This window comes from Phyllobates terribilis, unplaced genomic scaffold, assembly GCF_046119375.1.
Source record: "Phyllobates terribilis strain yellow unplaced genomic scaffold, ASM4611937v1 Scaffold_393__1_contigs__length_1774422, whole genome shotgun sequence".
NCBI classification, from domain to species: Eukaryota; Metazoa; Chordata; class Amphibia; order Anura; family Dendrobatidae; genus Phyllobates; species Phyllobates terribilis.
The window spans coordinates 504,553-532,135 of record NW_027363153.1 but is presented as its reverse complement, the minus strand read 5'-3'; the positions used below and the strand labels follow the sequence as shown (position 1 = coordinate 532,135).

The 27,583-nt window shown below is 44.7% G+C and overlaps 15 non-coding genes and 2 pseudogenes across 15 annotated transcripts; all 17 read left to right on the top strand.

Annotated features, from left to right (window-relative positions):
* The first annotated feature begins 5,822 nt into the window (after positions 1–5,822).
* Positions 5,823–6,009, top strand: LOC141224450 (U2 spliceosomal RNA). Its single transcript, XR_012291867.1, has one exon. It is a non-coding gene; the product is annotated as a U2 spliceosomal RNA (small nuclear RNA).
* A 1,121-nt stretch (positions 6,010–7,130) lies between these two features.
* On the top strand, positions 7,131–7,321 carry LOC141224798 (U2 spliceosomal RNA). The gene has a single exon (XR_012292131.1). It is a non-coding gene; the product is annotated as a U2 spliceosomal RNA (small nuclear RNA).
* A 1,109-nt stretch (positions 7,322–8,430) lies between these two features.
* On the top strand, positions 8,431–8,522 carry LOC141224568 (U2 spliceosomal RNA; annotated as a pseudogene).
* A 794-nt stretch (positions 8,523–9,316) lies between these two features.
* On the top strand, positions 9,317–9,495 carry LOC141224452 (U2 spliceosomal RNA; annotated as a pseudogene).
* A 1,118-nt stretch (positions 9,496–10,613) lies between these two features.
* On the top strand, positions 10,614–10,804 carry LOC141225044 (U2 spliceosomal RNA). The gene has a single exon (XR_012292370.1). It is a non-coding gene; the product is annotated as a U2 spliceosomal RNA (small nuclear RNA).
* Positions 10,805–11,919: 1,115 nt separating this feature from the next.
* Positions 11,920–12,110, top strand: LOC141224786 (U2 spliceosomal RNA). Its single transcript, XR_012292119.1, has one exon. It is a non-coding gene; the product is annotated as a U2 spliceosomal RNA (small nuclear RNA).
* Positions 12,111–13,225: 1,115 nt separating this feature from the next.
* LOC141224775 (U2 spliceosomal RNA) lies at positions 13,226–13,416 on the top strand. The gene has a single exon (XR_012292108.1). It is a non-coding gene; the product is annotated as a U2 spliceosomal RNA (small nuclear RNA).
* Positions 13,417–14,531: 1,115 nt separating this feature from the next.
* On the top strand, positions 14,532–14,722 carry LOC141224763 (U2 spliceosomal RNA). The gene has a single exon (XR_012292097.1). It is a non-coding gene; the product is annotated as a U2 spliceosomal RNA (small nuclear RNA).
* Positions 14,723–15,837: 1,115 nt separating this feature from the next.
* Positions 15,838–16,028, top strand: LOC141224752 (U2 spliceosomal RNA). The gene has a single exon (XR_012292086.1). It is a non-coding gene; the product is annotated as a U2 spliceosomal RNA (small nuclear RNA).
* Positions 16,029–17,143: 1,115 nt separating this feature from the next.
* Positions 17,144–17,334, top strand: LOC141224741 (U2 spliceosomal RNA). Its single transcript, XR_012292075.1, has one exon. It is a non-coding gene; the product is annotated as a U2 spliceosomal RNA (small nuclear RNA).
* A 1,115-nt stretch (positions 17,335–18,449) lies between these two features.
* LOC141224730 (U2 spliceosomal RNA) lies at positions 18,450–18,640 on the top strand. The gene has a single exon (XR_012292064.1). It is a non-coding gene; the product is annotated as a U2 spliceosomal RNA (small nuclear RNA).
* Positions 18,641–19,752: 1,112 nt separating this feature from the next.
* Positions 19,753–19,943, top strand: LOC141224719 (U2 spliceosomal RNA). The gene has a single exon (XR_012292053.1). It is a non-coding gene; the product is annotated as a U2 spliceosomal RNA (small nuclear RNA).
* A 1,112-nt stretch (positions 19,944–21,055) lies between these two features.
* Positions 21,056–21,246, top strand: LOC141224708 (U2 spliceosomal RNA). The gene has a single exon (XR_012292042.1). It is a non-coding gene; the product is annotated as a U2 spliceosomal RNA (small nuclear RNA).
* Positions 21,247–22,361: 1,115 nt separating this feature from the next.
* On the top strand, positions 22,362–22,552 carry LOC141224696 (U2 spliceosomal RNA). The gene has a single exon (XR_012292031.1). It is a non-coding gene; the product is annotated as a U2 spliceosomal RNA (small nuclear RNA).
* Positions 22,553–23,666: 1,114 nt separating this feature from the next.
* LOC141224685 (U2 spliceosomal RNA) lies at positions 23,667–23,857 on the top strand. The gene has a single exon (XR_012292020.1). It is a non-coding gene; the product is annotated as a U2 spliceosomal RNA (small nuclear RNA).
* A 1,115-nt stretch (positions 23,858–24,972) lies between these two features.
* On the top strand, positions 24,973–25,163 carry LOC141224673 (U2 spliceosomal RNA). The gene has a single exon (XR_012292007.1). It is a non-coding gene; the product is annotated as a U2 spliceosomal RNA (small nuclear RNA).
* A 1,115-nt stretch (positions 25,164–26,278) lies between these two features.
* Positions 26,279–26,469, top strand: LOC141224661 (U2 spliceosomal RNA). Its single transcript, XR_012291996.1, has one exon. It is a non-coding gene; the product is annotated as a U2 spliceosomal RNA (small nuclear RNA).
* The last annotated feature ends 1,114 nt before the right edge of the window (positions 26,470–27,583 follow it).

The following is a 27,583-nucleotide window of genomic DNA, read 5'->3' as shown; positions in this document are numbered from 1 at the left end:
AAATGCCCTTGTTATCAACAGCAGCCTTTTAAACTCACCTGAGCTAACAGGTATGTGCGCTGGTTACTCTGCTGCGCTTAAAATTTCTTTTTTGGTTTGCTACAATGCCTTTTCTGAAACGTTGTCTCCTTCTGCTGGAACACTGACTTCTTTCATTTAATGCCTGCAGACTATAAAAGAGAACCCAACCCAAAAAGTTTGGTTGATTAGTCTGTGGCATTCTGTTAAACTGTTGCTTATGGCGGTCTCTGTGAGCTTCTCAGCGACATTCAGCCAGCCAGGTATCCTGCCTGCAGTAGATGGAATGTGGCAATGGAACGCTGGCTGCGCGTGTCATAATAGGCTCTGAGCCTTTATATACCTGTGCACAGCAGCAGCCACCTTCAGTCTGCTGCTGGACAGCCAGCAGCAGCAGCAGCAGGAGAGGTATGTAATCAGGAGCCCTCCTGCTAAGGGTAGACAGCTGCTCGTTCCACCCCACCCCCCGCCTTAATTGGTTCTCCTCCCTTCCAACGGTGTTGAGGCGGGTGGGAACAGCAGGGGGTGAAGGTGCTGTGTTTAAAGAGGTGGAGTTATGCAGATCTAAAACGCGTGGATTGCAGCAGCAGCAAGCCGAAAAGTGCAGGCATGTAAGGGATCTAGAGGTTGACAACATGTCTTCTTAACGGGAGTCCAGGAGCTCATCTCCACAAATGGACTTTTCAGGATCCTTGGGTGGCTCCGTAGTTTGAAACCAATTCTGGTTATCGCTTCTCGGCCTTTTGGCTCAGATCTGTAATGGGTCTAGTCATTTGGCTGTCTGTGCGTTAACTCTTGGCCCTGTGGCATCGCCATTTTATGGCTTAAGCCACTTGCTGCTATAAGGAGTTGGCCAGTAGACACGACTAGCGATAATGGGACGCATTCGATACGCTGGGCCCGGTGAGGCTCGAGTGAAGTTTGGAATCCAGATTGATGTGGAAGAAGGCAAAGAAGGAATCTTTACCCTCAGCTTCGTGGTGAAGGAGATTTTGTTTGGACTCCTTGAAGTGAAGAAGGAAGAAATCTTGTGCCTCCAGCAATTCAAAAGCAAGTATAATCTTGTATTTACTTCTATGGCTGTTTGCAACAATTTCTATGATTGTTTGAAAAAGAATCTGGACAATCAATATTTGGATGGGCTGACTTTTGTCATCTTGTATTGCTCCAAAGAGGTACCTCTGACTGTTTTCATGTACAACCCACATGTGGACTTGGCTTTGATTTATGCCTTTCTAAATAGGCACTGCTATATTACCAAGGTGGCAGTAAAAGTCATGAATGAGGAGGAACTATGGACCGGTAAATATCGTTTCATGGTCAAGTTCCGGGAAAGTCCTGATGAACCAGGGGGTATACATTATCCTCCATCAAATTTTTCCATTGGGAGTGAGCGGGGTTACCTGTTCTTCCCCAATGCGCCCAGGTTTTGTCGTCATTGTAGGAGGTATGGCCATACTCAGGAAGCATGCGACATCAGACAGATTATTTGCAGGAAGTGCAATGAGGTGGGTCATTCTTCCAATAATTGCAAAAATGAAATAGTCTGTAACCTCTGTGGAGAGAAGGGGCATGCCTTCAGAGACTGTATATTCCATCCTGGTTCATATGCGGGGGCAGCGGGAAGGGGAAGGAGAAGAAATGAATCTCCTGCACCCACAGCTACAACTCCTACTGCTCCAACTCCGACTGCTCCGATATCTACTCTGGCTTTCCTGGATGAGGAGGAGGCTCGGGTTGCTTTTCCAGAACTGGTTCGTGTGAATGTAAGAGGAAATATGGAGCTGGCACCTGAGCCACCGGTGCAGAGGGCCGCGTCTGTGGCTTCAGATGTCAGTGAGTCTGAGACGATAACTGATGATCGTATAGGCATGGAAGTGGCCCCGGTGGAGGATCTGGAGGCTGAAATTCCAGACATGATGGTTACATTGCAGGGGGAACAGGAGTCTGATCTGACCAGAACACCGCATGTGGCCTGGAGCGATGTCGTTTCTGACCTTGAGGAGGAGGGAGGTCAGGGGGACTTTGACCCCCAGCGGCGGGATTATAGTTCAGATGAAGATGGAGGCGCTTCAGTGAAGAAAAAGAAGAAAACTGAACCATCCTTTTCCCCTTAAAGTGATTGCAGTGTGAGTCCAGCCCGGGTGTACCCTACTGCATCCGATCCCCAAGATGTGTCTTTTTTGGGGGAAGGCACAAACTACGATATCTGCACGTCCAGCGTCCTACCCCCAGAAGGGTTAGGATGATGTACAGGTGGGCATGTTGTCGTGACCTGCCACATCAAATTAATAGATGGGTGCCCAAGTTGCTCTCAGCATCTTGTCGCTAAATGTTCGGCTGATTAAATCTGAGTCGAGAAAAGTGGCAATTTTGGACTACTTGAGCAACTTGGATGCGGACGTATACTGTGTCCAGGAGTGTGGGATCTCCGATCCCTTAAGTGAAAATGCATGGCCTTTAGGTCAAAGTGTGTGGTCTGGTTCTGTATGTAATAAAAATTGTGGGGTAGGTGTTTTGGTGAAGGGTTATAGTGTTAAGATAGAAAGTTACATGGTGGTGGAGGCGGGGAGGTGTGTAATATGTGAGTTAAATTGTAGGGGGTGGAGGGTTAGGGTGGTAAATATGTATGCACCAATAGATAAAGGGGAGAGGCTGGAAATTTTCGAGAAATTATGTTTTTTTTTATCTGGCAAAATGCCAATAATTTTTGTTGGAGATTTCAATTGTGTGACGGAGGGGGATAAGATGGATGTTACAGGTAAAAGACTCAAGAGTCTTGTGGCGGATTTTTCCTTACAGGATGCTGCGGAAGTTTTTTTAGGTAATCCACCTCCTGCGACCTATAAGGCCGACAGGGGAGGCATAGAGTCTAGAATAGACCGTATCTTCTTTTCTTCACAAAATGTTATTTGTAGGAATTTCCAGCAGGAAGATGTTCCCTTCTCTGACCATGTGTGTTTGAGGGCACGTCTAGAAGGTAAGATTTCCTTTGTATATGGTGGTGGCGTGTGGAAACTTAATGTGCGTTTGCTGGAAGATAATAGGATCATGTGTGATTTTAGGCGAATGTATGTTAGGTGGAGGGATAAAAAAAGTGATTTCAGGAATGTGCTTGAGTGGTGGGACTGGATGAAGAGTGAGATTGGTTTTTTCTTTAGAAAAAGGGGCAGGAGGAAAGCAGCAATGAATAGAGTAAAATTTAATGATTTAAGCTCTAGACTGGAGTGGCTGAGGAAGTTAAGGATGATTGGAGTGGATGTGGATGTTTTGATGTGTCAAGTGAAAGAAGAGATTAAGAAATATATTGAGGGTAAAGGGAAAGAAATTATTTACCGTTCTAAGATTGAACATTTGGAGAAAAATGAGAAATGCACAAGGTTTTTTTTCAAAAAAGTTTTTGGGAAGAAAGTAGATATGGATGAGGTGGTGAATGGTGATGGGGTGTGTGTGAGTGGGAAGGATGTGATGCAGGAGGTGGTGTTGTTTTATAAGGAGTTGTATGGGGAAAAATGGGTTGATGATAGGATGTTGACTGATGCTTTGGGGTGTTTAGAAGGTTGTTTGGGTGAGGATGAACGTGAAATATTGGATGATGTAATTGTGTTGGATGAAGTTAAAAAAGTGGTGATGTCTGCGAGTAAGAATAAAACACCTGGGAAGGATGGACTGCCCATGGAGTTATATGTTAAGGAATGGGACACGATGGGAAATGACTTATTGGAGGTGTGCCAGTATATGTTCACGGAGAATATGTTGAGTGAATCTATGAGAGATGGGGTGGTGGTTTTGGTTCATAAGAAAGGTGATAAAAAGGATTTGGGGAATTGGAGGCCAATCACCCTTTTGAATGCAGACTATAAGGTGTTTAGTAAATTGTTGGCTAGCCGGATGCGGGAAGTGATTGGCGGTGTGGTGGATGAAGATCAAGTGTGTGCAGTGCCTGGGAGAAGTATGACTGAAAATTTGGTGTTGTTGCGTGATGTGATTGGGGATTGTATGAGTCGTAAGCAGAAATGTTTGTTGTTTTCGGTTGATTTTGAAAAAGCTTTTGACCGTGTGTCACATAGCTTTATGTTTAAGGTTTTGTCTAAGATGGGTTATTCCAGGAATTTTGTAAACTGTGTTAGGAGTTTGTATTGTAATGTTTCAAGTGAATTTTTGGTGAATGGGTGGTTGAGTGAGAAAGTGAGAATTAAATCAGGAGTGCGTCAGGGGTGCCCTATGTCCCCTTTTTTGTTTATTAGTGTGATTGAAGTGTTGATGTGTATGGTTAGGAAGGATAAGGTTATGAGAGGTGTGATGATTCCTGGGAGTAATGGAAAGGATGTGAGAATTCTAGGTTACATGGATGATGTAGTGATTGTGAGTGGGAATATGGCTGCGATGAGTAGGGCAAGGTTGATATTAAGTTTGTTTTGTAGTGTCTCAGCTTTTAAGGTCAATTGGACTAAGAGTTCCTTTAAATGTTTTGGTGAGAGGAATGTATGGATGAATGGTGTGAGGTGTGAGGATGGTGCAATAAAGGTGCTTGGGATTAAGTTTAATGATGATTTGAAAGGAAATGAGAGTTGGGAAGATTGTGGGGTGAGAGTGGTGCGCAAGTTGAATTTTTGGCGAATGAGAGAATTAACTCTGACTGGGAAAGTTCTGATTATTAAGGCGGTTATTTTGCCTATTTTGTTGTTTGTTGCGAATGTATATCCTGCTGCTTTTAAGAAAATTAGGAAAACTGAGAAATTCATCTTTAATTTTCTTTGGGGAAGTCGCATGGAGAAATTGAAACGGGAATATGTCTATAAGTTATGTGTAAATGGTGGTTTGGATTTTCCAAATATTGATTTCTTTTTAGGGATTAGTTACGTGAAAATGGTGGTGGTGGTTCTAGGGAAAAGTAATAAGTGTGCTTATATGATGAAGTATTCGGCTGGATGGATGCTTTATGGCTTAAAGTGGGTCAAAAGGGATGCTAGAGTGCCTGTTGCTTTTAAGTGTCCTGTATGGTATGGTTGTGTTGAGAAATTTGTAAGGAAGTATGATTTGTTGTCCGTTAACATGAGTGATTTTAGGCAAAAGAAGAAAGTCATTAGGATGGTGCGTGAGCGTGAGGTGGTATGTAATATCAATGGGTTGAGAGGGGAGGAAGTAACCGAGATGTGGAGAAAATTAAGTATAGATGGTTTGACTAACAGACAGAGAGATATCGCTTGGATGATATTGCATGACATTTTGCCTGTTAGAGATGTGCAAAAGAAGAGGGATTTAGTTAAATCTGAGGTATGCCCGAGGGATGGATGTGGTTTGAGAGAGCATGTTAGACATATGGTATGGGATTGTGATTTTGCATATGATGTATGGAAGGGTATAGGGGGACTTTGCAAGGAATTGGTGGGTGTAAAGTATGTAAATTGGAAACTTGCTATGTTTGGGATGGGTGCATGTAGTAGAATTAAGGATAGGATTTTATGGTTGTTGGTGGTGTGTGTAATTGAAAGTTTGTGGGATGCGAGGAATTTGTTAGTTTTTAAAAGGAAGAAAATGTCAGTTAATGAATGTTTGAGATTGATTCTGTCACGTATGTATGTAATATACCTCTGGGATCAGGAACGTGGAAGTATTATAGATGCTGAAGGGATCTGGAAGTTTAAAAAGTGGAGGTTTTTGGTAAAGTTTAATTAGTAGTGTATAATGTACCTGATGATAAGGTTTGGTTTTATTTTTGATTATATACCAAGTGTGATGAAAGGCTAAGTGTCAATGAAAGGCTTTTGTAAGTCGATTTGATTGAGCTTATGCTCCGGCCTATCTGATTTGGAAAAAAAAAAAAAAAAAAAAAAATCTGTTCTTATCAGTTTAATATCTGATACGTCCCCTATCTGGGGACCATATATTAAATGGATTTTTAGAACAGGGAGATGGAAAAAGAGCTTGCTCTGTCCACTCCACGCATTGACCTGGTATTGCAGTATCTCCAGGACCGGTGCACCCCTTCTTTAATGCAGTTTCTAAAATCAGAAAGAATTGAATTCAATGTTTTTTGTTCATTTTGCTTGTTTGTCGGATTTTGGGATGGACTCTTTGGCTTTGCTTTTCTTCTCCTCATTGGATTTTTCATGTTCAAAGTTGCAGAAGCCAGATTACAAGCTCATTTTGGTTCAACTTCAGCAACTGTGCATTGCATTGCCATGTAATGTGATGCAATGCTATCTTTCTAGCTCTCCCTTTTTACTTCCTTTTGGATAAACAGACATATTAGGCAAGCATTTTGGAGCTTTCACCTAAATAACTACAGGTGGTGAGATAAGCTGCACAATATAATTGACCTTTCAGTATATTGTTGCACACACACCATCTATTTAGCAAATGCCCTTGTTATCAACAGCAGCCTTTTAAACTCACCTGAGCTAACAGGTATGTGCGCTGGTTACTCTGCTGCGCTTAAAATTTCTTTTTTGGTTTGCTTTTTTTTCAATGCCTTTTCTGAAACGTTGTCTCCTTCTGCTGGAACACTGACTTCTTTCATTTAATGCCTGCAGACTATAAAAGAGAACCCAACCCAAAAAGTTTGGTTGATTAGTCTGTGGCATTCTGTTAAACTGTTGCTTATGGCGGTCTCTGTGAGCTTCTCAGCGACATTCAGCCAGCCAGGTATCCTGCCTGCAGTAGATGGAATGTGGCAATGGAACGCTGGCTGCGCGTGTCATAATAGGCTCTGAGCCTTTATATACCTGTGCACAGCAGCAGCCACCTTCAGTCTGCTGCTGGACAGCCAGCAGCAGCAGCAGCAGGAGAGGTATGTAATCAGGAGCCCTCCTGCTAAGGGTAGACAGCTGCTCGTTCCACCCCACCCCCCGCCTTAATTGGTTCTCCTCCCTTCCAACGGTGTTGAGGCGGGTGGGAACAGCAGGGGGTGAAGGTGCTGTGTTTAAAGAGGTGGAGTTATGCAGATCTAAAACGCGTGGATTGCAGCAGCAGCAAGCCGAAAAGTGCAGGCATGTAAGGGATCTAGAGGTTGACAACATGTCTTCTTAACGGGAGTCCAGGAGCTCATCTCCACAAATGGACTTTTCAGGATCCTTGGGTGGCTCCGTAGTTTGAAACCAATTCTGGTTATCGCTTCTCGGCCTTTTGGCTAAGATCAAGTGTAGTATCTGTTCTTATCAGTTTAATATCTGATACGTCCCCTATCTGGGGACCATATATTAAATGGATTTTTAGAACAGGGAGATGGAAAAAGAGCTTGCTCTGTCCACTCCACGCATTGACCTGGTATTGCAGTATCTCCAGGACCGGTGCACCCCTTCTTTAATGCAGTTTCTAAAATCAGAAAGAATTGAATTCAATGTTTTTTGTTCATTTTGCTTGTTTGTCGGATTTTGGGATGGACTCTTTGGCTTTGCTTTTCTTCTCCTCATTGGATTTTTCATGTTCAAAGTTGCAGAAGCCAGATTACAAGCTCATTTTGGTTCAACTTCAGCAACTGTGCATTGCATTGCCATGTAATGTGATGCAATGCTATCTTTCTAGCTCTCCCTCTTTACTTCCTTTTGGATAAACAGACATATTAGGCAAGCATTTTGGAGCTTTCACCTAAATAACTACAGGTGGTGAGATAAGCTGCACAATATAATTGACCTTTCAGTATATTGTTGCACACACACCATCTATTTAGCAAATGCCCTTGTTATCAACAGCAGCCTTTTAAACTCACCTGAGCTAACAGGTATGTGCGCTGGTTACTCTGCTGCGCTTAAAATTTCTTTTTTGGTTTGCTACAATGCCTTTTCTGAAACGTTGTCTCCTTCTGCTGGAACACTGACTTCTTTCATTTAATGCCTGCAGACTATAAAAGAGAACCCAACCCAAAAAGTTTGTTTGATTAGTCTGTGGCATTCTGTTAAACTGTTGCTTATGGCGGTCTCTGTGAGCTTCTCAGCGACATTCAGCCAGCCAGGTATCCTGCCTGCAGTAGATGGAATGTGGCAATGGAACGCTGGCTGCGCGTGTCATAATAGGCTCTGAGCCTTTATATACCTGTGCACAGCAGCAGCCACCTTCAGTCTGCTGCTGGACAGCCAGCAGCAGCAGGAGAGGTATGTAATCAGGAGCCCTCCTGCTAAGAGTAGACAGCTGCTCGTTTCACCCCACCCCCCGCCTTAATTGGTTCTCCTCCCTTCCAACGGTGTTGAGGCGGGTGGGAACAGCAGGGGGTGAAGGTGCTGTGTTTAAAGAGGTGGAGTTATGCAGATCTAAAACGCGTGGATTGCAGCAGCAGCAAGCCGAAAAGTGCAGGCATGTAAGGGATCTAGAGGTTGACAACATGTCTTCTTAACGGGAGTCCAGGAGCTCATCTCCACAAATGGACTTTTCAGGATCCTTGGGTGGCTCCGTAGTTTGAAACCAATTCTGGTTATCGCTTCTCGGCCTTTTGGCTAAGATCAAGTGTAGTATCTTTCGAAAAGGCGGTTTTGGATGTTGGCCGCCCTAGTAGATTGATACATTATGCACACTGGGGTTTAGGCGCTTGTTAGTACGCCAGGTGGCTAATATAGTCATCTGGTGGAAAGCATGGCCCCCCAGGATCGACGCCATTGGGCCGGGGAAGATCGAAAGCCCGAAGTGTGAAGTGCCCCAGGAGTGGTGACCCTGGGGTGCCTTAACTCACTGGGATTGGGAACCCCACTTGAGTTTATGGCACATTTGCACAAGCACTTTAAATTTTCTTTCTTCGCACACACCCTTATTCCGGGCCTTCTGGCCTTAGGATGGGGAATTTTTCAATTCCCGGTCGAAGGTCCGGGCAGTATTATACTGTGAAACCTTCACTATTTATTAAATTTCTTTGTCACTGTGTGTCCACTTATTCACGTGTGTCACGTCCTACTAGGATTTTGTCGGGATGCGGTTCCCTTACGGGTTCCTCTCTTGGCAGGTCTAGGGGGGGAGTGTGTGGCCATCAGGTTCCGCTCCCCCCTGAACCCCCCTGGCTCTCCTCTTTCGGGAGGAGAGCGTTGTTGGCTCCCCTCTTCCGGGAGGGGAGCACAGTCTTTGGCTCCCAGTGCCTTGCTCGGGTGAGAACTCGGGCAGGTGCTGGGGGTAAGATTGGGTCGCCTCTGGCTCCGGCTGGAGGTGGCTATTTGTCCCTGTTCCTCGCTGTGGCCTTCTGGCTCGGAGGGACGGGGAATGGTTTGGGGGACCCTTCTCCTTTTGGAGAGGGTTTCAAGAAGACCAGCATCCTAGTGCACTTTTTTTGTGGCACTTGTCACTTTTTTAAGCGCACTCGGGTTTTGTACACGAATTCGGGCTTTCGATAAAAAAAACAAATCTGTTCTTATCAGTTTAATATCTGATACGTCCCCTATCTGGGGACCATATATTAAATGGATTTTTAGAACAGGGAGATGGAAAAAGAGCTTGCTCTGTCCACTCCACGCATTGACCTGGTATTGCAGTATCTCCAGGACCGGTGCACCCCTTCTTTAATGCAGTTTCTAAAATCAGAAAGAATTGAATTCAATGTTTTTTGTTCATTTTGCTTGTTTGTCGGATTTTGGGATGGACTCTTTGGCTTTGCTTTTCTTCTCCTCATTGGATTTTTCATGTTCAAAGTTGCAGAAGCCAGATTACAAGCTCATTTTGGTTCAACTTCAGCAACTGTGCATTGCATTGCCATGTAATGTGATGCAATGCTATCTTTCTAGCTCTCCCTTTTTACTTCCTTTTGGATAAACAGACATATTAGGCAAGCATTTTGGAGCTTTCACCTAAATAACTACAGGTGGTGAGATAAGCTGCACAATATAATTGACCTTTCAGTATATTGTTGCACACACACCATCTATTTAGCAAATGCCCTTGTTATCAACAGCAGCCTTTTAAACTCACCTGAGCTAACAGGTATGTGCGCTGGTTACTCTGCTGCGCTTAAAATTTCTTTTTTGGTTTGCTACAATGCCTTTTCTGAAACGTTGTCTCCTTCTGCTGGAACACTGACTTCTTTCATTTAATGCCTGCAGACTATAAAAGAGAACCCAACCCAAAAAGTTTGGTTGATTAGTCTGTTGCATTCTGTTAAACTGTTGCTTATGGCGGTCTCTGTGAGCTTCTCAGCGACATTCAGCCAGCCAGGTATCCTGCCTGCAGTAGATGGAATGTGGCAATGGAACGCTGGCTGCGCGTGTCATAATAGGCTCTGAGCCTTTATATACCTGTGCACAGCAGCAGCCACCTTCAGTCTGCTGCTGGACAGCCAGCAGCAGCAGCAGCAGCAGGAGAGGTATGTAATCAGGAGCCCTCCTGCTAAGGGTAGACAGCTGCTCGTTCCACCCCACCCGCCGCCTTAATTGGTTCTCCTCCCTTCCAACGGTGTTGAGGCGGGTGGGAACAGCAGGGGGTGAAGGTGCTGTGTTTAAAGAGGTGGAGTTATGCAGATCTAAAACGCGTGGATTGCAGCAGCAGCAAGCCGAAAAGTGCAGTCATGTAAGGGATCTAGAGGTTGACAACATGTCTTCTTAACGGTAGTCCAGGAGCTCATCTCCACAAATGGACTTTTCAGGATCCTTGGGTGGCTCCGTAGTTTGAAACCAATTCTGGTTATCGCTTCTCGGCCTTTTGGCTAAGATCAAGTGTAGTATCTGTTCTTATCAGTTTAATATCTGATACGTCCCCTATCTGGGGACCATATATTAAATGGATTTTTAGAACAGGGAGATGGAAAAAGAGCTTGCTCTGTCCACTCCACGCATTGACCTGGTATTGCAGTATCTCCGGGACCGGTGCACCCCTTCTTTAATGCAGTTTCTAAAATCAGAAAGAATTGAATTCAATGTTTTTTGTTCATTTTGCTTGTTTGTCGGATTTTGGGATGGACTCTTTGGCTTTGCTTTTCTTCTCCTCATTGGATTTTTCATGTTCAAAGTTGCAGAAGCCAGATTACAAGCTCATTTTGGTTCAACTTCAGCAACTGTGCATTGCATTGCCATGTAATGTGATGCAATGCTATCTTTCTAGCTCTCCCTTTTTACTTCCTTTTGGATAAACAGACATATTAGGCAAGCATTTTGGAGCTTTCACCTAAATAACTACAGGTGGTGAGATAAGCTGCACAATATAATTGACCTTTCAGTATATTGTTGCACACACACCATCTATTTAGCAAATGCCCTTGTTATCAACAGCAGCCTTTTAAACTCACCTGAGCTAACAGGTATGTGCGCTGGTTACTCTGCTGCGCTTAAAATTTCTTTTTTGGTTTGCTACAATGCCTTTTCTGAAACGTTGTCTCCTTCTGCTGGAACACTGACTTCTTTCATTTAATGCCTGCAGACTATAAAAGAGAACCCAACCCAAAAAGTTTGGTTGATTAGTCTGTTGCATTCTGTTAAACTGTTGCTTATGGCGGTCTCTGTGAGCTTCTCAGCGACATTCAGCCAGCCAGGTATCCTGCCTGCAGTAGATGGAATGTGGCAATGGAACGCTGGCTGCGCGTGTCATAATAGGCTCTGAGCCTTTATATACCTGTGCACAGCAGCAGCCACCTTCAGTCTGCTGCTGGACAGCCAGCAGCAGCAGCAGCAGGAGAGGTATGTAATCAGGAGCCCTCCTGCTAAGGGTAGACAGCTGCTCGTTCCACCCCACCCCCCGCCTTAATTGGTTCTCCTCCCTTCCAACGGTGTTGAGGCGGGTGGGAACAGCAGGGGGTGAAGGTGCTGTGTTTAAAGAGGTGGAGTTATGCAGATCTAAAACGCGTGGATTGCAGCAGCAGCAAGCCGAAAAGTGCAGGCATGTAAGGGATCTAGAGGTTGACAACATGTCTTCTTAACGGGAGTCCAGGAGCTCATCTCCACAAATGGACTTTTCAGGATCCTTGGGTGGCTCCGTAGTTTGAAACCAATTCTGGTTATCGCTTCTCGGCCTTTTGGCTAAGATCAAGTGTAGTATCTGTTCTTATCAGTTTAATATCTGATACGTCCCCTATCTGGGGACCATATATTAAATGGATTTTTAGAACAGGGAGATGGAAAAAGAGCTTGCTCTGTCCACTCCACGCATTGACCTGGTATTGCAGTATCTCCAGGACCGGTGCACCCCTTCTTTAATGCAGTTTCTAAAATCAGAAAGAATTGAATTCAATGTTTTTTGTTCATTTTGCTTGTTTGTCGGATTTTGGGATGGACTCTTTGGCTTTGCTTTTCTTCTCCTCATTGGATTTTTCATGTTCAAAGTTGCAGAAGCCAGATTACAAGCTCATTTTGGTTCAACTTCAGCAACTGTGCATTGCATTGCCATGTAATGTGATGCAATGCTATCTTTCTAGCTCTCCCTTTTTACTTCCTTTTGGATAAACAGACATATTAGGCAAGCATTTTGGAGCTTTCACCTAAATAACTACAGGTGGTGAGATAAGCTGCACAATATAATTGACCTTTCAGTATATTGTTGCACACACACCATCTATTTAGCAAATGCCCTTGTTATCAACAGCAGCCTTTTAAACTCACCTGAGCTAACAGGTATGTGCGCTGGTTACTCTGCTGCGCTTAAAATTTCTTTTTTGGTTTGCTACAATGCCTTTTCTGAAACGTTGTCTCCCTCTGCTGGAACACTGACTTCTTTCATTTAATGCCTGCAGACTATAAAAGAGAACCCAACCCAAAAAGTTTGGTTGATTAGTCTGTGGCATTCTGTTAAACTGTTGCTTATGGCGGTCTCTGTGAGCTTCTCAGCGACATTCAGCCAGCCAGGTATCCTGCCTGCAGTAGATGGAATGTGGCAATGGAACGCTGGCTGCGCGTGTCATAATAGGCTCTGAGCCTTTATATACCTGTGCACAGCAGCAGCCACCTTCAGACTGCTGCTGGACAGCCAGCAGCAGCAGCAGCAGGAGAGGTATGTAATCAGGAGCCCTCCTGCTAAGGGTAGACAGCTGCTCGTTCCACCCCACCCCCCGCCTTAATTGGTTCTCCTCCCTTCCAACGGTGTTGAGGCGGGTGGGAACAGCAGGGGGTGAAGGTGCTGTGTTTAAAGAGGTGGAGTTATGCAGATCTAAAACGCGTGGATTGCAGCAGCAGCAAGCCGAAAAGTGCAGGCATGTAAGGGATCTAGAGGTTGACAACATGTCTTCTTAACGGGAGTCCAGGAGCTCATCTCCACAAATGGACTTTTCAGGATCCTTGGGTGGCTCCGTAGTTTGAAACCAATTCTGGTTATCGCTTCTCGGCCTTTTGGCTAAGATCAAGTGTAGTATCTGTTCTTATCAGTTTAATATCTGATACGTCCCCTATCTGGGGACCATATATTAAATGGATTTTTAGAACAGGGAGATGGAAAAAGAGCTTGCTCTGTCCACTCCACGCATTGACCTGGTATTGCAGTATCTCCAGGACCGGTGCACCCCTTCTTTAATGCAGTTTCTAAAATCAGAAAGAATTGAATTCAATGTTTTTTGTTCATTTTGCTTGTTTGTCGGATTTTGGGATGGACTCTTTGGCTTTGCTTTTCTTCTCCTCATTGGATTTTTCATGTTCAAAGTTGCAGAAGCCAGATTACAAGCTCATTTTGGTTCAACTTCAGCAACTGTGCATTGCATTGCCATGTAATGTGATGCAATGCTATCTTTCTAGCTCTCCCTTTTTACTTCCTTTTGGATAAACAGACATATTAGGCAAGCATTTTGGAGCTTTCACCTAAATAACTACAGGTGGTGAGATAAGCTGCACAATATAATTGACCTTTCAGTATATTGTTGCACACACACCATCTATTTAGCAAATGCCCTTGTTATCAACAGCAGCCTTTTAAACTCACCTGAGCTAACAGGTATGTGTGCTGGTTACTCTGCTGCGCTTAAAATTTCTTTTTTGGTTTGCTACAATGCCTTTTCTGAAACGTTGTCTCCTTCTGCTGGAACACTGACTTCTTTCATTTAATGCCTGCAGACTATAAAAGAGAACCCAACCCAAAAAGTTTGGTTGATTAGTCTGTGGCATTCTGTTAAACTGTTGCTTATGGCGGTCTCTGTGAGCTTCTCAGCGACATTCAGCCAGCCAGGTATCCTGCCTGCAGTAGATGGAATGTGGCAATGGAACGCTGGCTGCGCGTGTCATAATAGGCTCTGAGCCTTTATATACCTGTGCACAGCAGCAGCCACCTTCAGTCTGCTGCTGGACAGCCAGCAGCAGCAGCAGCAGGAGAGGTATGTAATCAGGAGCCCTCCTGCTAAGGGTAGACAGCTGCTCGTTCCACCCCACCCCCCGCCTTAATTGGTTCTCCTCCCTTCCAACGGTGTTGAGGCGGGTGGGAACAGCAGGGGGTGAAGGTGCTGTGTTTAAAGAGGTGGAGTTATGCAGATCTAAAACGCGTGGATTGCAGCAGCAGCAAGCCGAAAAGTGCAGGCATGTAAGGGATCTAGAGGTTGACAACATGTCTTCTTAACGGGAGTCCAGGAGCTCATCTCCACAAATGGACTTTTCAGGATCCTTGGGTGGCTCCGTAGTTTGAAACCAATTCTGGTTATCGCTTCTCGGCCTTTTGGCTAAGATCAAGTGTAGTATCTGTTCTTATCAGTTTAATATCTGATACGTCCCCTATCTGGGGACCATATATTAAATGGATTTTTAGAACAGGGAGATGGAAAAAGAGCTTGCTCTGTCCACTCCACGCATTGACCTGGTATTGCAGTATCTCCAGGACCGGTGCACCCCTTCTTTAATGCAGTTTCTAAAATCAGAAAGAATTGAATTCAATGTTTTTTGTTCATTTTGCTTGTTTGTCGGATTTTGGGATGGACTCTTTGGCTTTGCTTTTCTTCTCCTCATTGGATTTTTCATGTTCAAAGTTGCAGAAGCCAGATTACAAGCTCATTTTGGTTCAACTTCAGCAACTGTGCATTGCATTGCCATGTAATGTGATGCAATGCTATCTTTCTAGCTCTCCCTTTTTACTTCCTTTTGGATAAACAGACATATTAGGCAAGCATTTTGGAGCTTTCACCTAAATAACTACAGGTGGTGAGATAAGCTGCACAATATAATTGACCTTTCAGTATATTGTTGCACACACACCATCTATTTAGCAAATGCCCTTGTTATCAACAGCAGCCTTTTAAACTCACCTGAGCTAACAGGTATGTGCGCTGGTTACTCTGCTGCGCTTAAAATTTCTTTTTTGGTTTGCTACAATGCCTTTTCTGAAACGTTGTCTCCTTCTGCTGGAACACTGACTTCTTTCATTTAATGCCTGCAGACTATAAAAGAGAACCCAACCCAAAAAGTTTGGTTGATTAGTCTGTGGCATTCTGTTAAACTGTTGCTTATGGCGGTCTCTGTGAGCTTCTCAGCGACATTCAGCCAGCCAGGTATCCTGCCTGCAGTAGATGGAATGTGGCAATGGAACGCTGGCTGCGCGTGTCATAATAGGCTCTGAGCCTTTATATACCTGTGCACAGCAGCAGCCACCTTCAGTCTGCTGCTGGACAGCCAGCAGCAGCAGCAGCAGGAGAGGTATGTAATCAGGAGCCCTCCTGCTAAGGGTAGACAGCTGCTCGTTCCACCCCACCCCCCGCCTTAATTGGTTCTCCTCCCTTCCAACGGTGTTGAGCCGGGAGGGAACAGCAGGGGGTGAAGGTGCTGTGTTTAAAGAGGTGGAGTTATGCAGATCTAAAACGCGTGGATTGCAGCAGCAGCAAGCCGAAAAGTGCAGGCATGTAAGGGATCTAGAGGTTGACAACATGTCTTCTTAACGGGAGTCCAGGAGCTCATCTCCACAAATGGACTTTTCAGGATCCTTGGGTGGCTCCGTAGTTTGAAACCAATTCTGGTTATCGCTTCTCGGCCTTTTGGCTAAGATCAAGTGTAGTATCTGTTCTTATCAGTTTAATATCTGATACGTCCCCTATCTGGGGACCATATATTAAATGGATTTTTAGAACAGGGAGATGGAAAAAGAGCTTGCTCTGTCCACTCCACGCATTGACCTGGTATTGCAGTATCTCCAGGACCGGTGCACCCCTTCTTTAATGCAGTTTCTAAAATCAGAAAGAATTGAATTCAATGTTTTTTGTTCATTTTGCTTGTTTGTCGGATTTTGGGATGGACTCTTTGGCTTTGCTTTTCTTCTCCTCATTGGATTTTTCATGTTCAAAGTTGCAGAAGCCAGATTACAAGCTCATTTTGGTTCAACTTCAGCAACTGTGCATTGCATTGCCATGTAATGTGATGCAATGCTATCTTTCTAGCTCTCCCTTTTTACTTCCTTTTGGATAAACAGACATATTAGGCAAGCATTTTGGAGCTTTCACCTAAATAACTACAGGTGGTGAGATAAGCTGCACAATATAATTGACCTTTCAGTATATTGTTGCACACACACCATCTATTTAGCAAATGCCCTTGTTATCAACAGCAGCCTTTTAAACTCACCTGAGCTAACAGGTATGTGTGCTGGTTACTCTGCTGCGCTTAAAATTTCTTTTTTGGTTTGCTACAATGCCTTTTCTGAAACGTTGTCTCCTTCTGCTGGAACACTGACTTCTTTCATTTAATGCCTGCAGACTATAAAAGAGAACCCAACCCAAAAAGTTTGGTTGATTAGTCTGTGGCATTCTGTTAAACTGTTGCTTATGGCGGTCTCTGTGAGCTTCTCAGCGACATTCAGCCAGCCAGGTATCCTGCCTGCAGTAGATGGAATGTGGCAATGGAACGCTGGCTGCGCGTGTCATAATAGGCTCTGAGCCTTTATATACCTGTGCACAGCAGCAGCCACCTTCAGTCTGCTGCTGGACAGCCAGCAGCAGCAGCAGCAGGAGAGGTATGTAATCAGGAGCCCTCCTGCTAAGGGTAGACAGCTGCTCGTTCCACCCCACCCCCCGCCTTAATTGGTTCTCCTCCCTTCCAACGGTGTTGAGGCGGGTGGGAACAGCAGGGGGTGAAGGTGCTGTGTTTAAAGAGGTGGAGTTATGCAGATCTAAAACGCGTGGATTGCAGCAGCAGCAAGCCGAAAAGTGCAGGCATGTAAGGGATCTAGAGGTTGACAACATGTCTTCTTAACGGGAGTCCAGGAGCTCATCTCCACAAATGGACTTTTCAGGATCCTTGGGTGGCTCCGTAGTTTGAAACCAATTCTGGTTATCGCTTCTCGGCCTTTTGGCTAAGATCAAGTGTAGTATCTGTTCTTATCAGTTTAATATCTGATACGTCCCCTATCTGGGGACCATATATTAAATGGATTTTTAGAACAGGGAGATGGAAAAAGAGCTTGCTCTGTCCACTCCACGCATTGACCTGGTATTGCAGTATCTCCAGGACCGGTGCACCCCTTCTTTAATGCAGTTTCTAAAATCAGAAAGAATTGAATTCAATGTTTTTTGTTCATTTTGCTTGTTTGTCGGATTTTGGGATGGACTCTTTGGCTTTGCTTTTCTTCTCCTCATTGGATTTTTCATGTTCAAAGTTGCAGAAGCCAGATTACAAGCTCATTTTGGTTCAACTTCAGCAACTGTGCATTGCATTGCCATGTAATGTGATGCAATGCTATCTTTCTAGCTCTCCCTTTTTACTTCCTTTTGGATAAACAGACATATTAGGCAAGCATTTTGGAGCTTTCACCTAAATAACTACAGGTGGTGAGATAAGCTGCACAATATAATTGACCTTTCAGTATATTGTTGCACACACACCATCTATTTAGCAAATGCCCTTGTTATCAACAGCAGCCTTTTAAACTCACCTGAGCTAACAGGTATGTGCGCTGGTTACTCTGCTGCGCTTAAAATTTCTTTTTTGGTTTGCTACAATGCCTTTTCTGAAACGTTGTCTCCTTCTGCTGGAACACTGACTTCTTTCATTTAATGCCTGCAGACTATAAAAGAGAACCCAACCCAAAAAGTTTGGTTGATTAGTCTGTGGCATTCTGTTAAACTGTTGCTTATGGCGGTCTCTGTGAGCTTCTCAGCGACATTCAGCCAGCCAGGTATCCTGCCTGCAGTAGATGGAATGTGGCAATGGAACGCTGGCTGCGCGTGTCATAATAGGCTCTGAGCCTTTATATACCTGTGCACAGCAGCAGCCACCTTCAGTCTGCTGCTGGACAGCCAGCAGCAGCAGCAGCAGGAGAGGTATGTAATCAGGAGCCCTCCTGCTAAGGGTAGACAGCTGCTCGTTCCACCCCACCCCCCGCCTTAATTGGTTCTCCTCCCTTCCAACGGTGTTGAGCCGGGAGGGAACAGCAGGGGGTGAAGGTGCTGTGTTTAAAGAGGTGGAGTTATGCAGATCTAAAACGCGTGGATTGCAGCAGCAGCAAGCCGAAAAGTGCAGGCATGTAAGGGATCTAGAGGTTGACAACATGTCTTCTTAACGGGAGTCCAGGAGCTCATCTCCACAAATGGACTTTTCAGGATCCTTGGGTGGCTCCGTAGTTTGAAACCAATTCTGGTTATCGCTTCTCGGCCTTTTGGCTAAGATCAAGTGTAGTATCTGTTCTTATCAGTTTAATATCTGATACGTCCCCTATCTGGGGACCATATATTAAATGGATTTTTAGAACAGGGAGATGGAAAAAGAGCTTGCTCTGTCCACTCCACGCATTGACCTGGTATTGCAGTATCTCCAGGACCGGTGCACCCCTTCTTTAATGCAGTTTCTAAAATCAGAAAGAATTGAATTCAATGTTTTTTGTTCATTTTGCTTGTTTGTCGGATTTTGGGATGGACTCTTTGGCTTTGCTTTTCTTCTCCTCATTGGATTTTTCATGTTCAAAGTTGCAGAAGCCAGATTACAAGCTCATTTTGGTTCAACTTCAGCAACTGTGCATTGCATTGCCATGTAATGTGATGCAATGCTATCTTTCTAGCTCTCCCTTTTTACTTCCTTTTGGATAAACAGACATATTAGGCAAGCATTTTGGAGCTTTCACCTAAATAACTACAGGTGGTGAGATAAGCTGCACAATATAATTGACCTTTCAGTATATTGTTGCACACACACCATCTATTTAGCAAATGCCCTTGTTATCAACAGCAGCCTTTTAAACTCACCTGAGCTAACAGGTATGTGCGCTGGTTACTCTGCTGCGCTTAAAATTTCTTTTTTGGTTTGCTACAATGCCTTTTCTGAAACGTTGTCTCCTTCTGCTGGAACACTGACTTCTTTCATTTAATGCCTGCAGACTATAAAAGAGAACCCAACCCAAAAAGTTTGGTTGATTAGTCTGTGGCATTCTGTTAAACTGTTGCTTATGGCGGTCTCTGTGAGCTTCTCAGCGACATTCAGCCAGCCAGGTATCCTGCCTGCAGTAGATGGAATGTGGCAATGGAACGCTGGCTGCGCGTGTCATAATAGGCTCTGAGCCTTTATATACCTGTGCACAGCAGCAGCCACCTTCAGTCTGCTGCTGGACAGCCAGCAGCAGCAGCAGGAGAGGTATGTAATCAGGAGCCCTCCTGCTAAGGTTAGACAGCTGCTCGTTCCACCCCACCCCCCGCCTTAATTGGTTCTCCTCCCTTCCAACGGTGTTGAGGCGGGTGGGAACAGCAGGGGGTGAAGGTGCTGTGTTTAAAGAGGTGGAGTTATGCAGATCTAAAACGCGTGGATTGCAGCAGCAGCAAGCCGAAAAGTGCAGGCATGTAAGGGATCTAGAGGTTGACAACATGTCTTCTTAACGGGAGTCCAGGAGCTCATCTCCACAAATGGACTTTTCAGGATCCTTGGGTGGCTCCGTAGTTTGAAACCAATTCTGGTTATCGCTTCTCGGCCTTTTGGCTAAGATCAAGTGTAGTATCTGTTCTTATCAGTTTAATATCTGATACGTCCCCTATCTGGGGACCATATATTAAATGGATTTTTAGAACAGGGAGATGGAAAAAGAGCTTGCTCTGTCCACTCCACGCATTGACCTGGTATTGCAGTATCTCCAGGACCGGTGCACCCCTTCTTTAATGCAGTTTCTAAAATCAGAAAGAATTGAATTCAATGTTTTTTGTTCATTTTGCTTGTTTGTCGGATTTTGGGATGGACTCTTTGGCTTTGCTTTTCTTCTCCTCATTGGATTTTTCATGTTCAAAGTTGCAGAAGCCAGATTACAAGCTCATTTTGGTTCAACTTCAGCAACTGTGCATTGCATTGCCATGTAATGTGAAGCAATGCTATCTTTCTAGCTCTCCCTTTTTACTTCCTTTTGGATAAACAGACATATTAGGCAAGCATTTTGGAGCTTTCACCTAAATAACTACAGGTGGTGAGATAAGCTGCACAATATAATTGACCTTTCAGTATATTGTTGCACACACACCATCTATTTAGCAAATGCCCTTGTTATCAACAGCAGCCTTTTAAACTCACCTGAGCTAACAGGTATGTGCGCTGGTTACTCTGCTGCGCTTAAAATTTCTTTTTTGGTTTGCTACAATGCCTTTTCTGAAACGTTGTCTCCTTCTGCTGGAACACTGACTTCTTTCATTTAATGCCTGCAGACTATAAAAGAGAACCCAACCCAAAAAGTTTGGTTGATTAGTCTGTGGCATTCTGTTAAACTGTTGCTTATGGCGGTCTCTGTGAGCTTCTCAGCGACATTCAGCCAGCCAGGTATCCTGCCTGCAGTAGATGGAATGTGGCAATGGAACGCTGGCTGCGCGTGTCATAATAGGCTCTGAGCCTTTATATACCTGTGCACAGCAGCAGCCACCTTCAGTCTGCTGCTGGACAGCCAGCAGCAGCAGCAGGAGAGGTATGTAATCAGGAGCCCTCCTGCTAAGGGTAGACAGCTGCTCGTTCCACCCCACCCCCCGCCTTAATTGGTTCTCCTCCCTTCCAACGGTGTTGAGGCGGGTGGGAACAGCAGGGGGTGAAGGTGCTGTGTTTAAAGAGGTGGAGTTATGCAGATCTAAAACGCGTGGATTGCAGCAGCAGCAAGCCGAAAAGTGCAGGCATGTAAGGGATCTAGAGGTTGACAACATGTCTTCTTAACGGGAGTCCAGGAGCTCATCTCCACAAATGGACTTTTCAGGATCCTTGGGTGGCTCCGTAGTTTGAAACCAATTCTGGTTATCGCTTCTCGGCCTTTTGGCTAAGATCAAGTGTAGTATCTGTTCTTATCAGTTTAATATCTGATACGTCCCCTATCTGGGGACCATATATTAAATGGATTTTTAGAACAGGGAGATGGAAAAAGAGCTTGCTCTGTCCACTCCACGCATTGACCTGGTATTGCAGTATCTCCAGGACCGGTGCACCCCTTCTTTAATGCAGTTTCTAAAATCAGAAAGAATTGAATTCAATGTTTTTTGTTCATTTTGCTTGTTTGTCGGATTTTGGGATGGACTCTTTGGCTTTGCTTTTCTTCTCCTCATTGGATTTTTCATGTTCAAAGTTGCAGAAGCCAGATTACAAGCTCATTTTGGTTCAACTTCAGCAACTGTGCATTGCATTGCCATGTAATGTGATGCAATGCTATCTTTCTAGCTCTCCCTTTTTACTTCCTTTTGGATAAACAGACATATTAGGCAAGCATTTTGGAGCTTTCACCTAAATAACTACAGGTGGTGAGATAAGCTGCACAATATAATTGACCTTTCAGTATATTGTTGCACACACACCATCTATTTAGCAAATGCCCTTGTTATCAACAGCAGCCTTTTAAACTCACCTGAGCTAACAGGTATGTGCGCTGGTTACTCTGCTGCGCTTAAAATTTCTTTTTTGGTTTGCTACAATGCCTTTTCTGAAACGTTGTCTCCTTCTGCTGGAACACTGACTTCTTTCATTTAATGCCTGCAGACTATAAAAGAGAACCCAACCCAAAAAGTTTGGTTGATTAGTCTGTGGCATTCTGTTAAACTGTTGCTTATGGCGGTCTCTGTGAGCTTCTCAGCGACATTCAGCCAGCCAGGTATCCTGCCTGCAGTAGATGGAATGTGGCAATGGAACGCTGGCTGCGCGTGTCATAATAGGCTCTGAGCCTTTATATACCTGTGCACAGCAGCAGCCACCTTCAGTCTGCTGCTGGACAGCCAGCAGCAGCAGCAGCAGGAGAGGTATGTAATCAGGAGCCCTCCTGCTAAGGGTAGACAGCTGCTCGTTCCACCCCACCCCCCGCCTTAATTGGTTCTCCTCCCTTCCAACGGTGTTGAGGCGGGTGGGAACAGCAGGGGGTGAAGGTGCTGTGTTTAAAGAGGTGGAGTTATGCAGATCTAAAACGCGTGGATTGCAGCAGCAGCAAGCCGAAAAGTGCAGGCATGTAAGGGATCTAGAGGTTGACAACATGTCTTCTTAACGGGAGTCCAGGAGCTCATCTCCACAAATGGACTTTTCAGGATCCTTGGGTGGCTCCGTAGTTTGAAACCAATTCTGGTTATCGCTTCTCGGCCTTTTGGCTAAGATCAAGTGTAGTATCTGTTCTTATCAGTTTAATATCTGATACGTCCCCTATCTGGGGACCATATATTAAATGGATTTTTAGAACAGGGAGATGGAAAAAGAGCTTGCTCTGTCCACTCCACGCATTGACCTGGTATTGCAGTATCTCCAGGACCGGTGCACCCCTTCTTTAATGCAGTTTCTAAAATCAGAAAGAATTGAATTCAATGTTTTTTGTTCATTTTGCTTGTTTGTCGGATTTTTGATGGACTCTTTGGCTTTGCTTTTCTTCTCCTCATTGGATTTTTCATGTTCAAAGTTGCAGAAGCCAGATTACAAGCTCATTTTGGTTCAACTTCAGCAACTGTGCATTGCATTGCCATGTAATGTGATGCAATGCTATCTTTCTAGCTCTCCCTTTTTACTTCCTTTTGGATAAACAGACATATTAGGCAAGCATTTTGGAGCTTTCACCTAAATAACTACAGGTGGTGAGATAAGCTGCACAATATAATTGACCTTTCAGTATATTGTTGCACACACACCATCTATTTAGCAAATGCCCTTGTTATCAACAGCAGCCTTTTAAACTCACCTGAGCTAACAGGTATGTGCGCTGGTTACTCTGCTGCGCTTAAAATTTCTTTTTTGGTTTGCTACAATGCCTTTTCTGAAACGTTGTCTCCTTCTGCTGGAACACTGACTTCTTTCATTTAATGCCTGCAGACTATAAAAGAGAACCCAACCCAAAAAGTTTGGTTGATTAGTCTGTGGCATTCTGTTAAACTGTTGCTTATGGCGGTCTCTGTGAGCTTCTCAGCGACATTCAGCCAGCCAGGTATCCTGCCTGCAGTAGATGGAATGTGGCAATGGAACGCTGGCTGCGCGTGTCATAATAGGCTCTGAGCCTTTATATACCTGTGCACAGCAGCAGCCACCTTCAGTCTGCTGCTGGACAGCCAGCAGCAGCAGCAGCAGGAGAGGTATGTAATCAGGAGCCCTCCTGCTAAGGGTAGACAGCTGCTCGTTCCACCCCACCCCCCGCCTTAATTGGTTCTCCTCCCTTCCAACGGTGTTGAGGCGGGTGGGAACAGCAGGGGGTGAAGGTGCTGTGTTTAAAGAGGTGGAGTTATGCAGATCTAAAACGCGTGGATTGCAGCAGCAGCAAGCCGAAAAGTGCAGGCATGTAAGGGATCTAGAGGTTGACAACATGTCTTCTTAACGGGAGTCCAGGAGCTCATCTCCACAAATGGACTTTTCAGGATCCTTGGGTGGCTCCGTAGTTTGAAACCAATTCTGGTTATCGCTTCTCGGCCTTTTGGCTAAGATCAAGTGTAGTATCTGTTCTTATCAGTTTAATATCTGATACGTCCCCTATCTGGGGACCATATATTAAATGGATTTTTAGAACAGGGAGATGGAAAAAGAGCTTGCTCTGTCCACTCCACGCATTGACCTGGTATTGCAGTATCTCCAGGACCGGTGCACCCCTTCTTTAATGCAGTTTCTAAAATCAGAAAGAATTGAATTCAATGTTTTTTGTTCATTTTGCTTGTTTGTCGGATTTTGGGATGGACTCTTTGGCTTTGCTTTTCTTCTCCTCATTGGATTTTTCATGTTCAAAGTTGCAGAAGCCAGATTACAAGCTCATTTTGGTTCAACTTCAGCAACTGTGCATTGCATTGCCATGTAATGTGATGCAATGCTATCTTTCTAGCTCTCCCTTTTTACTTCCTTTTGGATAAACAGACATATTAGGCGAGCATTTTGGAGCTTTCACCTAAATAACTACAGGTGGTGAGATAAGCTGCACAATATAATTGACCTTTCAGTATATTGTTGCACACACACCATCTATTTAGCAAATGCCCTTGTTATCAACAGCAGCCTTTTAAACTCACCTGAGCTAACAGGTATGTGCGCTGGTTACTCTGCTGCGCTTAAAATTTCTTTTTTGGTTTGCTACAATGCCTTTTCTGAAACGTTGTCTCCTTCTGCTGGAACACTGACTTCTTTCATTTAATGCCTGCAGACTATAAAAGAGAACCCAACCCAAAAAGTTTGGTTGATTAGTCTGTGGCATTCTGTTAAACTGTTGCTTATGGCGGTCTCTGTGAGCTTCTCAGCGACATTCAGCCAGCCAGGTATCCTGCCTGCAGTAGATGGAATGTGGCAATGGAACGCTGGCTGCGCGTGTCATAATAGGCTCTGAGCCTTTATATACCTGTGCACAGCAGCAGCCACCTTCAGTCTGCTGCTGGAAAGCCAGCAGCAGCAGCAGCAGGAGAGGTATGTAATCAGGAGCCCTCCTGCTAAGGGTAGACAGCTGCTCGTTCCACCCCACCCCCCGCCTTAATTGGTTCTCCTCCCTTCCAACGGTGTTGAGGCGGGTGGGAACAGCAGGGGGTGAAGGTGCTGTGTTTAAAGAGGTGGAGTTATGCAGATCTAAAACGCGTGGATTGCAGCAGCAGCAAGCCGAAAAGTGCAGGCATGTAAGGGATCTAGAGGTTGACAACATGTCTTCTTAACGGGAGTCCATGAGCTCATCTCCACAAATGGACTTTTCAGGATCCTTGGGTGGCTCCGTAGTTTGAAACCAATTCTGGTTATCGCTTCTCGGCCTTTTGGCTAAGATCAAGTGTAGTATCTGTTCTTATCAGTTTAATATCTGATACGTCCCCTATCTGGGGACCATATATTAAATGGATTTTTAGAACAGGGAGATGGAAAAAGAGCTTGCTCTGTCCACTCCACGCATTGACCTGGTATTGCAGTATCTCCAGGACCGGTGCACCCCTTCTTTAATGCAGTTTCTAAAATCAGAAAGAATTGAATTCAATGTTTTTTGTTCATTTTGCTTGTTTGTCGGATTTTGGGATGGACTCTTTGGCTTTGCTTTTCTTCTCCTCATTGGATTTTTCATGTTCAAAGTTGCAGAAGCCAGATTACAAGCTCATTTTGGTTCAACTTCAGCAACTGTGCATTGCATTGCCATGTAATGTGATGCAATGCTATCTTTCTAGCTCTCCCTTTTTACTTCCTTTTGGATAAACAGACATATTAGGCAAGCATTTTGGAGCTTTCACCTAAATAACTACAGGTGGTGAGATAAGCTGCACAATATAATTGACCTTTCAGTATATTGTTGCACACACACCATCTATTTAGCAAATGCCCTTGTTATCAACAGCAGCCTTTTAAACTCACCTGAGCTAACAGGTATGTGCGCTGGTTACTCTGCTGCGCTTAAAATTTCTTTTTTGGTTTGCTACAATGCCTTTTCTGAAACGTTGTCTCCTTCTGCTGGAACACTGACTTCTTTCATTTAATGCCTGCAGACTATAAAAGAGAACCCAACCCAAAAAGTTTGGTTGATTAGTCTGTGGCATTCTGTTAAACTGTTGCTTATGGCGGTCTCTGTGAGCTTCTCAGCGACATTCAGCCAGCCAGGTATCCTGCCTGCAGTAGATGGAATGTGGCAATGGAACGCTGGCTGCGCGTGTCATAATAGGCTCTGAGCCTTTATATACCTGTGCACAGCAGCAGCCACCTTCAGTCTGCTGCTGGACAGCCAGCAGCAGCAGCAGCAGGAGAGGTATGTAATCAGGAGCCCTCCTGCTAAGGGTAGACAGCTGCTCGTTCCACCCCACCCCCCGCCTTAATTGGTTCTCCTCCCTTCCAACGGTGTTGAGGCGGGTGGGAACAGCAGGGGGTGAAGGTGCTGTGTTTAAAGAGGTGGAGTTATGCAGATCTAAAACGCGTGGATTGCAGCAGCAGCAAGCCGAAAAGTGCAGGCATGTAAGGGATCTAGAGGTTGACAACATGTCTTCTTAACGGGAGTCCAGGAGCTCATCTCCACAAATGGACTTTTCAGGATCCTTGGGTGGCTCCGTAGTTTGAAACCAATTCTGGTTATCGCTTCTCGGCCTTTTGGCTAAGATCAAGTGTAGTATCTGTTCTTATCAGTTTAATATCTGATACGTCCCCTATCTGGGGACCATATATTAAATGGATTTTTAGAACAGGGAGATGGAAAAAGAGCTTGCTCTGTCCACTCCACGCATTGACCTGGTATTGCAGTATCTCCAGGACCGGTGCACCCCTTCTTTAATGCAGTTTCTAAAATCAGAAAGAATTGAATTCAATGTTTTTTGTTCATTTTGCTTGTTTGTCGGATTTTGGGATGGACTCTTTGGCTTTGCTTTTCTTCTCCTCATTGGATTTTTCATGTTCAAAGTTGCAGAAGCCAGATTACAAGCTCATTTTGGTTCAACTTCAGCAACTGTGCATTGCATTGCCATGTAATGTGATGCAATGCTATCTTTCTAGCTCTCCCTTTTTACTTCCTTTTGGATAAACAGACATATTAGGCAAGCATTTTGGAGCTTTCACCTAAATAACTACAGGTGGTGAGATAAGCTGCACAATATAATTGACCTTTCAGTATATTGTTGCACACACACCATCTATTTAGCAAATGCCCTTGTTATCAACAGCAGCCTTTTAAACTCACCTGAGCTAACAGGTATGTGCGCTGGTTACTCTGCTGCGCTTAAAATTTCTTTTTTGGTTTGCTACAATGCCTTTTCTGAAACGTTGTCTCCTTCTGCTGGAACACTGACTTCTTTCATTTAATGCCTGCAGACTATAAAAGAGAACCCAACCCAAAAAGTTTGGTTGATTAGTCTGTGGCATTCTGTTAAACTGTTGCTTATGGCGGTCTCTGTGAGCTTCTCAGCGACATTCAGCCAGCCAGGTATCCTGCCTGCAGTAGATGGAATGTGGCAATGGAACGCTGGCTGCGCGTGTCATAATAGGCTCTGAGCCTTTATATACCTGTGCACAGCAGCAGCCACCTTCAGTCTGCTGCTGGACAGCCAGCAGCAGCAGCAGCAGGAGAGGTATGTAATCAGGAGCCCTCCTGCTAAGGGTAGACAGCTGCTCGTTCCACCCCACCCCCCGCCTTAATTGGTTCTCCTCCCTTCCAACGGTGTTGAGGCGGGTGGGAACAGCAGGGGGTGAAGGTGCTGTGTTTAAAGAGGTGGAGTTATGCAGATCTAAAACGCGTGGATTGCAGCAGCAGCAAGCCGAAAAGTGCAGGCATGTAAGGGATCTAGAGGTTGACAACATGTCTTCTTAACGGGAGTCCAGGAGCTCATCTCCACAAATGGACTTTTCAGGATCCTTGGGTGGCTCCGTAGTTTGAAACCAATTCTGGT